The sequence below is a fragment of the Ascaphus truei genome, chromosome 20 (genome assembly GCF_040206685.1).
Source record: "Ascaphus truei isolate aAscTru1 chromosome 20, aAscTru1.hap1, whole genome shotgun sequence".
Lineage (NCBI taxonomy): Eukaryota > Metazoa > Chordata > Amphibia > Anura > Ascaphidae > Ascaphus > Ascaphus truei.
In genome coordinates, this window is record NC_134502.1 from 9,708,618 (window position 1) to 9,725,519 (window position 16,902).

The window sequence follows — 16,902 nt, forward strand, 5'->3', positions numbered from 1 at the left end:
AAAACGACCTCTGTAGGAGCCCTTTCCAATGGCCGGTAGGTAGTCACGAAAGTCCTGGAACTGATTTCGGCATGCAATGCCGCAGTTGGTTTGGTGCTTGGAATCTGTGCTTCTCATTGGCTGCAAGGTTTCTTATGGGTTTCGGAGTCCCATTCACAAACCTCTACTGCCTATCAGAGCGTGGGAATTCTCCTGCCAGCCAATCACTGATTTGCCGGTATTGTTAAGCCGGGTGGGTACCTTTTCTCAGTCTGTCAAGGGGCATGTGCAAACCTGGCACCTCTGCCTCTTTGCATACTGAGCCCACCCGCTGTCCAGGCTCCACAGAGTCTGGGTTCTGGCAAATGGTGCCGGATAGCTCTGTATTAGCCCAGGATGTTGGTACTCAGGCAGAACTGCAGTACCCCTCCTGTTCTAACACCTTTGCATCCCTGAGGCTTACAAGTCCGGACTCCGCACAGACCCATAGGCACCAAGCTTGGTAGCCATCTGGTCCCTCAGAATCCATGACTTGGAAATCCCACAGTTCATTCACAGGTTATCAGTACATATACCTATTAAATAGAACTCTTTAATAAAATATACTGTGTCCTGTCTTCTGTGTGATACAAATATATAAGTCCCTGTTCTGGTGTCAGTGATGGAGTGAGAGTATATATTGCCTACCCTCACTAGCCTCATTCTTGGCACATTTTAGATATAACTTATAAAACTTTTCCACACAAGAAATCACTCTCAGCTTTATCACTTAGCTGGAGCACCCCCTGAACCGCTATACCAGGTTCAGAGTACCTGGGCATGTATCTGGGCACCTCTCCTTATACTAGGGACCCCTCTTTATACTATGGACCCCATGTAGGATTGCATGTATACATTAACCCCTTCATGCCTGTTACCTTGTCTGGAATATGCTGCAGCAGGAATCTTGGCGTTGAGTCGTAATAGTGTTTTCAGAGTCAGAGTTTGCCCAGAGCAATGTGCTTGACTACATTTGAGAATCTCACTTGATCCCCGGATCCAACTACTGGGGTATCCCATAACTTTGGAACCCTGTTACATTGACACATTCTGTAAAGACTTTCCCCAGCAACCCCCCCTCCCCCCCCTGAAACTTACAGCCTAGAAATCTCCCAGTCCCAGCACCCCAGGAAAGGCAAAACACACATAAATCTTTAATGTCACATAATTTCCAGTCACAGTAATGCATTTAGGACATCTGGGTCCAAGAGCTGACACTCTAGGACCTCAACACATGGATCAGGGGTAACCAAGTGGGTTGAACCTTTATTAGTGAGCCTGGTTAACCCTTTCACTGTCACAAGCTCACCCCACGAAATGTTGCCCCCCCTTTATATCCCTTTTTCTTTCCCCTCTACTCCACCCCCCTTCTCCCTCCCACATTCCCTTACCCTGGTCCTTCCCTTTCCTGACACTGCATTAACTCCGAAAAAAACACATAAAAGGGGGAGCAAAAGATTAGATAATGAATAATAATAAATATGAATATATATGCAATCTCGACCAGTGGGGGTAGGGAAAAAAGCACAAATATAAGATCTTACTACTCACACGGCCATGTGTAAGTAAATACACAACAAAAGGTATCTTTATCTTGTCTTGTCTTTGTCTTTACTTGTCTTTGCTTTTGACTCTTCTATGGAAATCCGCGTCCAAATGGTTCTCGGATCCTCCCAATATCATATACACAATGTATAGGGAGCAAAAGATTAGACTAAAGAGAGAGAGTGAGGTCAGAGAGAGTGAGAGAGAGAGGTCAGAGAGTGAGAGAGAGAGAGAGGTCTGAGAGAGATAGAGAGGGTATGAGAGAGAGAGAGAGGGGTCTGAGAGAGAGAGAGGTCTGAGAGAGAGGTCTGAGAGAGAGAGAGAGAGGTCTGAGAGAGAGGTCAGAGAGAGAGAGAGAGGTCTGAGAGAGAGTGAGGTCTGAGAGAGTGAGGTCTGAGAGAGAGAGAGGTCTGAGAGAGAGAGAGAGAGAGAGAGGTCTAAGAGAGAGAGAGAGGTCTGAGAGAGAGAGGTCTGAGAGAGAGAGAGAGGTCTGAGAGAGAGAGAGAGGCCAGAGAGAGAGAGAGAGAGTGCGGTCTGAGAGAGAGAGTGAGGTCTGAGAGAGAGGTCTGAGAGAGTGAGAGAGAGGACTGAGAGAGAGAGGTCTGAGAGAGAGAGAGAGAGAGAGAGAGAGGTCTGAGAGAGAGAGAGGTCGGAGAGAGAGAGAGAGAGAGAGAGAGAGAGAGGTCTGAGAGAGAGGGAGAGAGAGGTCTGAGAGAGAGAGAGAGAGGTCTGAGAGAGAGAGAGGAGAGAGAGAGAGGTCTGAGAGAGAGAGAGAGAGGTCTGAGAGAGAGAGAGAGAGAGAGAGAGAGAGAGAGAGAGGTCTGAGAGAGAGAGGTCTGAGAGAGAGAGAGAGAGAGAGAGAGAGAGAGGTCTGAGAGAGAGGTTTGAGAGAGAGAGGTCTGAGAGAGAGAGAGAGGTCAGAGAGAGAGAGAGAGAGTGAGGTCTGAGAGAGAGAGTGAGGTCTGAGAGAGAGAGAGGTCTGAGAGAGAGAGAGGTCTGAGAGAGAGAGAGAGAGAGGTCTAAGAGAGAGGTCTGAGAGAGAGAGAGGTCTGAGAGAGAGAGAGAGAGAGAGAGAGAGAGGTCTGAGAGAGAGAGAGGTCTGAGAGAGAGAGGTCTGAGAGAGAGAGGTCTGAGAGAGAGAGAGAGAGAGAGAGAGAGGTCTGAGAGAGAGAGAGAGAGAGAGAGAGAGAGAGAGAGGTCTGAGAGAGAGGAGAGAGAGAGGAGAGAGAGAGGTCTGAGAGAGAGAGAGAGGTCTGAGAGAGAGGTCTGACAGAGAGAGAGAGAGAGAGAGAGGTCTGAGAGAGACAGAGAGAGAGAGTGAGGTCTGAGAGAGAGGTCTGAGAGAGATAGAGGTCTGAGAGAGAGAGGTCTGAGAGAGAGAGGTCTGAGAGAGAGGTCTGAGAGAGAGAGAGAGGTCTGAGAGAGAGAGAGAGAGAGTGAGGTCCGAGAGAGAGAGAGTGAGGTCAGAGAGAGATTGAGAGTGTGTTAGTGTCTGAGAGAGACACCAACTGCGCACTGCAACTGTTAGGTATGTATATACACATTTGTTTTTACTTTGGGCGCCGCAGAAAAATCCTGATCGCTTGGGGAGCCTTGAACCGAAAAAGTTTGGGAACCACTGGGTTAAGGTATAAGGTTATTAGGATGAGGGAGTATATTCATCTTATTCTATCCCTGACACCAGAGAGAGAAACATCTACAGTTTTACACAAAACATCAGACACAGGGAAAAGTATATTTTATTAAAGGTTTACATTAATACGTATATATGCTGTAACCTGTGAATGAACTGTGGAATAAATATGAAAGTCCCCAATGTTTATATTTTTATTAAAGTAATGTTCAGAGGGGGTCATCCAGTATGGATAAAAATGCATTTGCATGGTAGACAGTGTGGCTACTCCGCCCTCTAAGCTTCAAAGGCAATCCAGGATATGGAAATGTTAAACCATTTTTTTAGCAAGGAGGGGTAAATGAAGATCCATCCTGGCATGTTGTCACCTGCCCCAGACTTTCGGGCATTGAGCCTGCGGGGGGCTTAGAATAGTAAGTGAGCAAGATGTCGATCTGCGAACATGCCCTCTTAATTTTCTGAAGCCATAGGTGCCAGCTTTCACAAACCTGGCAAAGAGTGTAATTGGTCAGCGATGAAATTTCCACGCCAGGGGTTGGTGGGACTACCTGTCCCAAAGTATATAAGACAGCTAGCCACCATCCCAGAGTTGTGATTCAATGTGTGGTCCATGATTTCCAAGTTCCAAGATTTCCGAGCTCTGAGTAAGTCATCTAAGATTCTCAGAGGCTACTTGAAGGAAAACTGCCTGGATTATTTTGCTGTTTGTTTTGCAACTAGGAAAGGTAGTTGTGTTACCCCAGATTCCCAAAGTAAGTGTCTCTTTCTTCTGTATTTTGTGTAATATTGTGTGTCTGCCTATTTAAGTGAATAAATTACAATTTATTTAATCACTCGTTTTGCTCAATGAAATGATCCGGGTAAAAGGGTATATTTTGCCTGGTCTCCCGTGATATCATGTGACGGGAGATCTAAACAAGGCAGATGGATACTGGCACCCCATATTGGGGCCTGTAACTCAGAAAGTAGGGGGTCTCCGAGGCTGAAATCAACTTTATTCTGCTCAGGAGACCCCCTGCTCACATACACTATAAATACAAATAAAATGTAAGCAGCTTCATTACCTTAGCGGCTAGCCGCTATAAATAAATGTATGGAGTGAATGCAGTACAACAAAAAAGAACTCGTATAAAGGACTAATTCAGAAAGAACTACACTGGCGACACACTTTATTCGAGCTCGGCTAGTCCCACGAATTCGGGTATACCCGGGTGTATTAAGGTTTGTGACTGTTTTCTGCCCGAGTGCATTGCGTTATTTTCCAGGCAGGGATTGAAGCATTTTATTCCCGCTGGCTGCAATACTGCACAGTATATACATATATACTGCATTACAATTCATGAATTTATGCCATCTGGTAGACACGCGAAGCATTGCAGCCTATTAAATCCTAATCATTATCATTTAACAGATCAGCCGCCCATCAGCCAGGCATGAACCCAGGCTGGGAAGGCAAACGCAACGGGGCTTGTCAGAGGTGAGGAGCGGCGCATTCCAGGTATCTGCCAGGTACATACTGGGTATTTGCTCGAATAAAGTGTGTCGGTGCAGTAAATCAGAAATAAAAGAAAATAACACAATCCTTGTAAGCCACGGAACGGAACAGCAGATAACAGGAGCGGCAGATAACTGGAGCGGGTGCGCGCGCCCTCTGTAAGAGTACTATGTGCGTGCACCGCACGTGTCACAAAGCGCGAGGGACGTGCTGCCGTGGGAACGCTCGGCACCGAAAGTGAGGGGGAAGGAGAGGCGGAGGAGCAAGGTAATGTAGAGGCTGGGGGAATAGAGGCACGCCGAGGGATGTGGGTGCCGTGGAGGGGAGTGAGTGACCGGGAACGTGTGCGCACAGTGCGGGGAGGGGCACACGTGAGCCGAACGCGCGTCAGGGTATGCCAACCGCGCCGCAGAGGAACGGCCGCGAGGAAAGGAAGGGAGAGAGTGAGGACGCAGGGAAGAGGGAGAGCTAGAAGTTGTGGGAACAGAGGTGACGGGGACACGCTGGGGAGCATGAGTCCCCCGATCCATTACAGTATACCCCCCTTGAGGATCGGACTTCAGACGATCCTCCCACGACTTATGAGGGAACTTCCGGCGAAACTGCCTAAGGAGCGTTGGGGCATGAATGTGGTGAGACGGTATCCAAGAACGTTCCTCCGGCCCATTTCCCTTCCAATGAACAAGGAATTGCAATCTGCCTCTGGACCAACGAGAATCGAGTATGGAGTGGACTCCCCCTGGTGGACGGAATAGCACCATGTCTCTTAAGCAGGCCTTTACCCGGTCATCCGCGGTAGACCAGGAGGCCAGGACCTTTCCCGCGGTCCACTACGTGGTGAATGGAGCATTCCTCTTTGGGCTCCAAGGAGAAAATTTTCATTACACAGTCCTTGTCCCTACGGACCTGTGAGGCTTCCACTGGGAAGCGAAAAATGAACAACGTCTCTGTTTCACCTGACAGGGGGTAAAGGGTAGATACCTTACCACTGTTGTGATTCACGGTGGCCAACAGATCCTCGGGGACGCTGTCAGTTCCCACCTCGGCTGTCTGGGGACCTGTCCACAACTCTTCTGGGACAGTCCAATCACTGACTTGGAACTCGGGAGCGTTGGATCCCAGTCCTGGGACCATTTGGGTCGGAGCACACAGGCTCACACTCCGCTCAGGAGCCATAACTCTGGCCTTTTTCACGGCCACCTCCATCGGAGCCTGTGGGGAGCAAGGGGGTTCCTTACCACTCGGCTGACTTGCGATGGGTTTCTCTTCATCTGGGACGATAGGCGGTGGGTACTGGTCCACTCGCACCACTGGACAGCTACCGTCTAAGGAGGACACCTCTGCCAGGATGCGATGCAGAGGGGAGCCCTTCGCCCGGGTGACCAGACTTAAGGAGCCATCGTGCTCCGCGGTCACCTGGAGGCTCACCCCCAACACCCCTGGGGCAGTCAACTCACCCTTGTCGTCGGTAGGTACTGGTCCCCATTCTAGGACCGATGGTATCATAGGAATACGCCGGCCAGGCCATCGTAGGGCCCACGGGCCCACCGCAGTGTCCGCAACATCAGGATACACTTCCTCTAGGGCACACGGGCCCACAGCAGGCTCTGTATCCGCCGAGATAGTGTGTTCGTTGACTTCACTAGAGTGGTCCGCCGGCAGGCGCATCACCACAAGTGGTTGGTTGCTGGATTCACTAAAAGAAGGTGGGGGTATATACACCTTACCCTGTGATTCCTCTGTATCATCGCTGGGGTGGTTAGCCGGTAGGCGCATCGCCACCGATGGGACTTCAACCTCGTCCTCTGCTGGTTCTGCAAACTGGGGCACAATAGGCTTCAATAATCGGGCACCGCAATAGTCACACTTAGGCTCCCACGCCAATGCCTCCCTAGAACAGTCACAGGTAGGGCTAAAATACTGTATGCTCAGCTCTCCGTCCACTGTGCCGGTCTTGCACTCCAGCGGTAGCTGAAACAGGTCGGCTCCCTGGACATAAGCTTTTTGCAGGCAAGTGCACATTAGTGTAAGGGCTTTCACTCCTGGCACATACCAGGCCACATACACATTGGGGTGTACCCCCTTACAGTCTGTCTCATCCACGTTTGGTTGAAAATTGCAAGGCTTTCTCCCCTTGGTGGAATGTGAAGGAGGGGCAGCACACTCTTTCAAGGAGTAATTCTGGCTCTGCACTCTGTCACTCAGGTGGCGGGGGTGGGGCTTAGGTTCTCGCGCCAAACCCGGACAGATTGTTGCAATATTTTCCTGTGCCGGCGTGCAGTCAGCAGCACGTGCGCTCTCCTGTTTTGGCAGTTCAGGGTACACTACAGGACAGTCTGAACCGGCCGAGCCGTCCAACCACAAGCTGGACGGACCCTGGCCTTCATTTATATCTTGCCCGAAACCTACTAACACGGAGCAATACTTCTCGTCCTCCACGTGTAAATCTACCACGGCTATGGGGGCAGCCCCCCGGAGATGAGGGTTTTGCCCCAGGGCCACTCGTATATCTGGTGACGGAATATCTACAGGGACACGGCATACCGCAAAGCGTGTGGAGCGGTGGCACTCCCAACTTCATGGCCCAGTTGCGGACCTCGTGTCCGGACTTTACAACCATGATAACAAAAATAGAACTTGTACAAATTGAAAAAAAATGAACAGGGCACCCCATGTCTCTCTCAGCAGCGCCTCCAAATGTAACGGGTTTCCCCCCCCCAATCGCAGATTATACTGTGTGGGTGCAGGAACATATAGTGTTACTCAGTATTTGGTGCTATACCTGTTGGCTCACAGGAGGGCTGAGCTTCCGCCACGGGGAACCTGGGGCAATTATACTATGGACAACCACTAACATTCGGTGCAGCGCCTCCACCTGCGATGGCTCCCACCAAAGGGGGAGTGGTTCCTCGCAGGACAATCACAATAATCACATAGACATGAAGTAATATAACTAAGGACTTTACTATCATGCAAGATAACATATCACGGCAATACCATAATATAACCTGTGTCCCTCTCTCGAGGAGACACTAACCGTGACGTCTCGCAGGATGATTCCCCAACACCAAGTGATCCCACCCAGTGTCCAAAGAACCCCCACCCTATGTCCCGCACTCTTGCAGAGAGTCAATGGGTGACTGCGCAGTCACTATTTAAGCTAAGGGCCCGGTGGTGCACTTAGAAATGTGTGATACCTGCCGAGCACTCCGGTGCTCGGGTCAGCAACTCTTCACAAAGGGTCAAGTAGGATGACGTCATCTGATCCCCAACCGGACTCCTTGCACGTGGACCGCTGGGGCGGTCCCACTCTGGAACAGTCTCTGCGGACCCCAACGTGGGTCCGAACTGCTTCACAGGAACAGCAGCAGCCGCTGTGTCACTATCTATCTAAGTGGCAAGCACTAAACTATAGGCCGTCCCTATAGCACAGCAACCTGTAGTGGCTTTGGGGAAACTCCTAGGGGCCTACAGGGGTTAATGACCTGTCCCACTCCCCTAACTAACCAAGTCCCCTCAACCTCACTACTACCTACCGAGTCCCAGCGCCTACAGCAGCAAGCTGTTGCTCACTGGGTGCTGGCAGCCAACGTGCTGCGCAACAAGGTGCCTGCCTGTCAGACCTCACCGCACTGACAGCCGTGACTCTGACAAGGCAGCACTCTAACACTAAGGGCAGCGTCCCTATCTTGGGCCTCCCTCAGCAATTACCCACTACCCTAGTGGGGGGTTGGGTCCTACCTGGGGTGTGGGTACCTATAGGGCCGCAGGAGCTGCACACGCTCCCCGCACCCTTCCTTCCCTCACAGCTCCCCTGCTCCAACTGCAACTCCTGAGTGACAGGGTCCCTCTCTCTAGAGCAGTCCCTGGCAACACTCTCTCTCTTGGAGTAACTAGCTACCTCAGACCCTGGGGGTGCTGGCCTAGTACAGTGAGTTTTGGACTCCTGTACCCTACCTCCTTCCCTGGGCTGCTCCGGTCTCTGACTAACACCTAACGTGCTCCAAGCCCGCCAAATGTATCTCTTTTGCAGGGACAGCTTAAGCCCTATTGGCTCCCTGGCATCACGTGGGGCGCGCAAAGGCTCTTGGGATATGTAGTCCCAGCTCAGAGCCTTCCCTGGCAGGCTAGGGCTTCGCGGGCTTTTTCCTACCCCTGCACTACCTTCCGCGCATGCGCGAGCTATCTGGGGGCCTTCCGTAACATCGGGTCCCTGCGCATGCGCAACACGCATAGCCATGGCGGCGCCCTGCTTCGCCCGCCGCCGGGACCTTAGTGACGCGACAGCGGCCTTAGCAACGGCCCGATCGCGTCCCCGGCAACCGGCCGCATGCGGGGAAAGCCGCGTTGCTCCCTGCTCCAGCCCCCACCCTTGGAAGCAGCCGTCGGGTCTGTCGGCACCCGTGACCACGCTGCACCAAGGGAGGAGGGTCTCCAGGAGCCACGGGAGCTCCAGGCTACATATACAATGTAAATGTAATGTTTTAAGTGGCATTTGAGGCTTTGGATTGGCATTTGATGCTTTAGATTGGATGATTACATTTGATTTGTTTAGGAAATCGCATTGTATTTCATTGAGGATGTTATGGATAAGTGGTATTTTTATTGGAGCATGTTTTTGTTAACCCTGACACATTTATTTGTATATTGGTTCATCATGTGTGTATATATATATATATGTATGTATATATATATATATATGTATGTATATATATATATATATATATATATATATATATATATATATATATATATATATATATATGTATGTATATATATATATATATATATATATATATATATATATATATGTATGTATATATATATATATATATATATATATATTTTTTTGTTTTTGTTTTTTGTTTTTTTTTTCATGATGAAGCCACTGTACAAAGGAATGTGTGAAGGGTGGGTATGTGGCCAGGATGGCTTAACCCCTTAATTACCTTTGCGGTTAGTACCTGAGAAGGTGATTAAGGGGTTCATTGATATGTGAATGTCATTGCAATGTATTGGCTATGTATTATTTTGGCAACGGACCACAAGGATGATGATGGCGACGGGGCCTTCTTATTGATGAGGTCAGTAGAATTTTCTTTATTTTAATATGCTAATTAATGTGTTAAATAATGGCCAAATAATGTATTATCCCTTTCTGGATAATAGTTATTTGGCACATTATTGTACTGTATGTGTTGGGGTGGGGGGAGGGAGGATTGGCCCCAAGGGTATGTGGTAGGACTCCCTTGTGGGTAGTGGGTGAGGGTGGTTAGGCCTCAGTGGGTGGGGAGGTAGTGGGGGAGGGTATGTGGGTGATGGTGGGTTAACCCCTTAATGACTGTAGCGGTTAATAAACGCTATGGTGATTAAGGGGTTAGGGGACATTACATTGGATGTTTTTATTCTTGTGTCTGTTTTGCAGAAGCAGATGGGGCATTAGCAGGATGAAGATAAGGATGGCCTTCATCGTGGCAGTCGGACATGGGTGAGTGCTATATGTATTTAATGTATTTATTGTTCTGTATGTATTTTAAATGGACAACTGCACTATTATCCATTTGTGGATAATAGTATTGTTGCCCATTACTGTATTGTATGTTGTGTATTGCAATGTTTATTGGGGGCAATTGTTCCCAATAAACATACTATTATGCGTTAACCCCTTCATTGCCTTAGCGGCTATCCGCTATGGTAATGAAGCAGCATTAATGTATTTTAATAATATTGTGCGGGAGCAGGGGGTCCCCTGAGCTGAACCGCATTTATTTGTGGCTCAGAGACCCCCTGCTTCCTGAGTTACAGGCCCCGGTTTGGGGCATCGGTTACAGTGTCGACACCATATTTATTGCGGGCACGTAGCGTATGGGACGCTATAAACATGGCGCCGACACTGCCCATCCGATCACACATACCGGGGCCTGTAACTCGGGAAGCAGGGGGTCCCTGGTCCACAAAGCTATGAGGTTCAGCTCAGGGGACCCCCTGCTCACTGTACAGTATTATTAAAAAATATTCATGCTGCTTCGCTACCATAGCAGATAGCCGCAAAGGTAAGGAACGAGTGTTTATTGATATGTGTGTTTTAGTCATAATGTAGATGTGCAGAGGGTCTCTGGAGCTGAACCGCTTTGGTTTTAGGTCCGGGGATCCCCTGCTTCCCGAGATACAGGCCCCTTTAGGGGGTGCCGGTATCCCTCTGCTTTGTTCACATTCTGCGGTCACGTGATCGGGACCTTTAAATGCAGAGGGATACCGGCACCTCATAAAGGGACCTGTATCTCGGGAAGCAGGGGGTCCCCGGACCTGAAACCAATTCGGTTCAGCTCCGGAGACCCCCTGCACATGTACACTATGAATAAAAATGGTAAAAAAAAATTTTTTTAATGTGCCGATGTTTGCGCAGAGAGAGCGGCGGGGGACGGCTTCTCGGCAGCTTCTCGCTAGGCAGCCGTCTCGCCACCGGTTACTAGCCATTTAATCAAATGGTGGTGGTGCATTCATTCGCCAGGGATTCGGCCCTTACAGCATACAGCGAGTTTAACACGCCAAAACATGGCTAATTACAAAACTGGCTAATGCATTTTTTCGCTGCTTACTGCATGATGCCCTTAGAGTGTAATCATACAACATTAAATCTACAAGGTACCTAGGGTGACCATTGGTCTTCCCATGAGAAAAATATATATTTCTGATTGTCACATTAGGCCAGGCCAAATACACCTTTACATTTAAGGGATCAGTCACAAGGCAAAACAGACAGAAAAACAAACTGAGGTTTATTCGGATAAGACCTCGAAAACACACAATACAAGAAAAAGGGAATATACTTTGGGGAAACTTATACTTATTAGGGAAATAACTTGGGGAGATTTCGGCTCTAAATCCAGGAGTCTGGGGGACACAGGTAAGCCCTGGTGTAATTCACCCTGCTCACCGTCTAATCATGCCTGCTTGCTGGGGAAAATTAAATGACTACCAGCACTTTGGCCCCCCAAATCCTGCAACCAAAATAATTATATTTCCACCCAAATATCCCCCTAAAACTGACACACAAGAAATTTCACAGTTCCGCTAAGGGAATATGACATAGGAAATAACAGGGTCAGTTCACTTTCAGGCCATCCATATATGAGCTGGCGCATTGGAATGCTTATTCACATGTAATTCACATGCTAATTCACATGCTAATTCACCAACCTGGGTTTAAATCACAGGACAAACACAATGCATTGCAGGTTTAAAACACATAAAACCAACATGTAGACACAAGAGCTTGCACTCCACCATTTCCACCTATCATGTGGGGTTCTAAACCCTTCTCTTCTCTAAGACACCAGCTAAGAATACCTTGTTGGCAGGCAATACAGGCCAAAATATCCCCCCCACCCTTTTCCCCCATGTGCCAGGAGACTCTGCTCTGCAGCTATTTCTCATAATGGGCCACCCATACAAGGCAATCCACTTATAAGCTCGCACAGGCAGCTGCAGGCCCATGAGGCAAAGGGAATACACAGAGAATGCATTAACTAGCCCACTCTTCTTACACAGTTAACCCTACATACACAGTTCCTAGCTTATACCCATATGGGGGTATAAAAGGGAAAAAATACAGGCAACATAGTAAGGTACAATATTATACCCAAGAGCTGACACTCGCAGCCCTTGCCATACGGTTTCAGGGGCAGCCAACAATAATAACAGCAATAACACCCTCCTTTTGTTCACTTGTATTACATGTGAACAATATCACATAAAGGATAACAGCATTTAAAACATAACCTTAATGGAATTGCTTGATGTATAGCAAAACTAACCTGAAACCTTTGGGTATAAAATTTACATTAAAAATCTCAAAAAAAACCTACTGAATATAAATATAATCTGCTATAGTCTTCTGACAGAAACTTTTAGAAAACAAAATAGCATCTGATTTGCTGAAAGAACAACCTGTAGCATAAAAACTTATAGACACAGATTTAAAGGTGGGACACATTTGAGAGAAAAAGATGGTTTAAAATGATAAAATATTAAATATTTGATCAACTTTGCAGAAAAATAATTCCATATAGAACCCTCTAGTATACTGGCAGACCTGGCTAGGGTCCGTTTTCCTTGTCCGTTGCTTTACTGCTATTTCAGGCACACTTATACGTACCTCAGCACTAGAGTTTTTTTTTTTTGTGCTGATTACATTGGACTAGTGGTTACTTTTTCCACTTGTTCCCACTGCAAGACACTAGTTTAGTGATTCTATGCAGTTCATTAGTGATCCGGAACATTACATTGTGTTCATACTATAGGATCTGAGCGTTTAATATTTGTTTTAATCCCCATTATTTTACACGGATATTAAAGATTTAAGTTTTAACCACTTCATTACCCACCCACCAGGTGTTTAGAGTGCTCATTCTAGGTTACTGTCCTCAGTTCATTTGAACTCTATATTAATCAATTTACAACTGTTTCCATTTCAAGCCATATAACAAGCTCAAATAACTTTCTGGGCTTCCTGCCAAAACCTTGTAACAGGAAAAAAAAAGTTAATTACTGGTTACTGCAATACAATTTGGGACAGCTTGAAATATGCAGCTCCTCACACAGCCCGATAATGTTACTGGTATTCAAAAATTAAAATTGGATCTTTGTTAAACAGAAAATTATAGGCTTAACATATACTTTAGACAGTTTAGTTACTGGTTATACCCAAAAAGAGCACAGAGTGCAGACACAAAACAAACAGAATTTTACGCTTCTTTCACACATTCAACCAGTTTTTACAAAAATAACAGGCACATATTTTCTCACCTATTCTAATAAATAGGAAAACAAAACAGTTTGATCCTGCAGACTAAATTAATAAAGATATCCTTTTTTTTCATATCATAATGAACTTTTTTAAACTAATTTTAAAATGCTGAGCTTCTAGTTAGCTTTGTATCTAGAATATATTCCGCCGGTTATTTCTATATAACATATTCACCTGATTTTATCTGTGAAGATTTAGAGGAAAAGAATTGTTATTCTGTTTAAGGAAATAAATCTCCTGGCCAGTACGATAAACATTCTTATTATTCCAGTGACTGGACTGTTTACAAAAATAATTAATCCTTTCTTTATTTCTTTTTCTCCACAGATACCAAAACTTTCCACTGCCCAGTGTTAATTAGTTTATATTATAGTGGGGGTGTACACCTTTTAAAAATTAGATTTCAACATGAGCAATTAATTATATTCTTAGTTTAGAAGCATTTGCAAGTCCCTGAATAGTAATTTTGTATACATACAATAAACCGGTATTCTTATTATTCAATGCAAATAACACTTTTATATGAATAGAATTCACTCAGATTCTTATGTAGGGATGTGGTAGGAACCTCATATGTGTGTTCAGTTGGTGTTTTGACTCCGTGAGTCTGTGCAGCTCAAGGCAGGGAGGCTCTGTTAAGGAACTACAACTCAAATGAGCTCCTGGGCAGTCACCTGACTTGAGGAGCCAATCAGAAGGCTAAAATTACAGGAGGAGGAAAGGGAAGCGTGGAGGAGAGACCACGCTAGTCAGAGGGGTTCTGGAAGGTAAAGGAGGAGGGTGTATGCATGCAGGGGGTCCGTGACTCATCTGCATAGGCTAGCTTTAACCCGCAGGCCCTTAGGAGAAACCCCTGAGCCACAGTAGGTTGCTGTGCTGCAGGGACGCCCATAGTGGTAGCGATCAGTCACCTTACTGTGTAGACAGTTAGGGACAAGCGTGCGGAGCAGGTTTGCTGGTGAGCTGCTTGGGACCAGACAGCTGCACTGTGGACATCAAAGACAAGCAAGGATTCAGCTGATCCTTTTCGAAGCATTACCGGTCACTGCCGTGACCGGAAGGTATTTACGTTAAGTGCACCAACACCGGTCAACAGGCGCTGATCCCGCCTTAGGCGTAACTCTTTGAGGACACTAGTGAGTGACCAAAGACCTAATACACGGAGTTATTCTAGCTAATAACGCAAGGACACGGTGTGTGGGGCACGCGGTGGCGGGACCCGGACATACTCATTAAGAGCGTGGCTGAGCCACTACTGTACAGGACAATACTCATTAAGAGAGTGGCCGAGCCTCTCATGTTATAAGGACATTATCATTTAGCTGCGTTAAGGTTATATTGCATTATAGGTTATGTGTTGGGTTATATGCTGCGTGTGTATTAATATGATAGAGTGCTAAGGTTATTGTGCATATAGTAAAGTTGGTTGCATCATACATGTGTGTGTATATGTTTCTTGCCCAGGGGAATCTCACATCACGGGGATCCTGGGTAAGTGGAGGCGCTGCGCTATGTGTTACCCCAGGCTCCCAGCTAGCGGAGGCTCAGATCTCCTCGTCGCTTTAGCGTGTCAGAAAAAGGGCTACACTTACAAGCACACACACAGGGATTACTCAATCAATCAACCTTTTTACCATATCCATACTTAAAAATAAAACATTCTGAGGGGAAAAGAAACCTATACCTGTTATACTCTTGTTTTCCACTTTTCAATTCAGACGGGAAAATATTATTAATTTCAACTTAATATACACTCATACTCGGTTAATGTTGCACAAATAATTTGGGTTTGCATGTCTTTTGTTTTTCCTAAGAGCCCTGCTACTATTCACGATTTTGTACAACATTCTTATGCCTTTGTAAGAAATAGCTGGAGGAGAAAAGGTGGGGGCTACTTGCAGCTGCTTATACAGTACATGCAGGCAAGTGAGAGAGAAAGACAGCTGATTTTGACATATTTGGATACAAACCCTTTATTTTCCTTATTAATATAATTTGGAGTTATCTTATTTCCCCAACATTCTCCGTTTGTTCAACACAACTTCTTAGTTGAAGATTGCCTCAGTGCCTGTGACCCAGAAAGGGTTAAGGGGCTGAGGGGGTTTGGGAATTGAGACACTGGGGTAAATGGGGGCAACATATGGAGGTAATTGTCCCGATATCATATGGGGAGGAGATAGAAATACATTTTTTTTAAATGGTAAAGAAATTCAGTTAGCAACATTTTCCATCCATAAGGGTAATTTTAACTCATACTACAGTACATTTCTTCATATACTTATAATCCCATAAACAATTTATAAAGGAATTTTATCTTAACAACATACAATAAGGTTAGTCTTATCATTCTTAATATCATCTTAACCTAAACAATTATTAGCTTATCCTAAATTAAAACATACAGAACACCTACAAGCTCAAATTGAACCCCCAAAATACCCACAACATATATATAAGCATATAAGTTTCACAGAGGAGTGCTACTGAGCATGGCAATATGTATTTAAAACCAGAGACATAACATAAAACACAGACAAAGCTCAGTGCACATCCAGAAAAACTTATATACGGTACAGTGCCTAAATATACATGTATAAATAACTAATAAATAAAATGGTCTTTTAGTTTAACATTTTGGCCAAATTGTTGTAAGCCCTTGAGCCAAACTTCACGGCAGACCACGTTTCAAGGGTCCCTACACTAATATAAATTCTTAATAACCTGTGCATTGCCAGGAAGAATGATTTATAATAAATCTGTCAATATAAGTTGCAAAAGTTCTAAGTCTGATTGAAGCTTTTATTAACCTGTACATTACCAGGAAAAGCACTCTGTAATAGATTTGTCACAATCACACTGCATGCAGGCAAGTTCCCCTGATAGTTGGAGATGCCATGGAGTGAGCTTTTAACCATTTAAATGTGGGAGGGAGTGAGCTTCAATTGGATAGGAGGTTGCCACCCTCCAAAACAGCCAAGACTAGCTGCACAAGAATTATAAAACATACAGAACACCTACAAGCTCAAATTGAACCCCCAAAATACCCACAACATATATATAAGCATATAAGTTTCACAGAGGAGTGCTACTGAGCATGGCAATATGTATTTAAAACCAGAGACATAACATAAAACACAGACAAAGCTCAGTGCACATCCAGAAAAACTTATATACGGTACAGTGCCTAAATATACATGTATAAATAACTAATAAATAAAATGGTCTTTTAGTTTAACATTTTGGCCAAATTGTTGTAAGCCCTTGAGCCAAACTTCACGGCAGACCACGTTTCAAGGGTCCCTACACTAATATAAATTCTTAATAACCTGTGCATATAAATCATTCTTCCTGGCAATGCACAGGTTATTAAGAATTTATATTAGTGTAGGGACCCTTGAAACG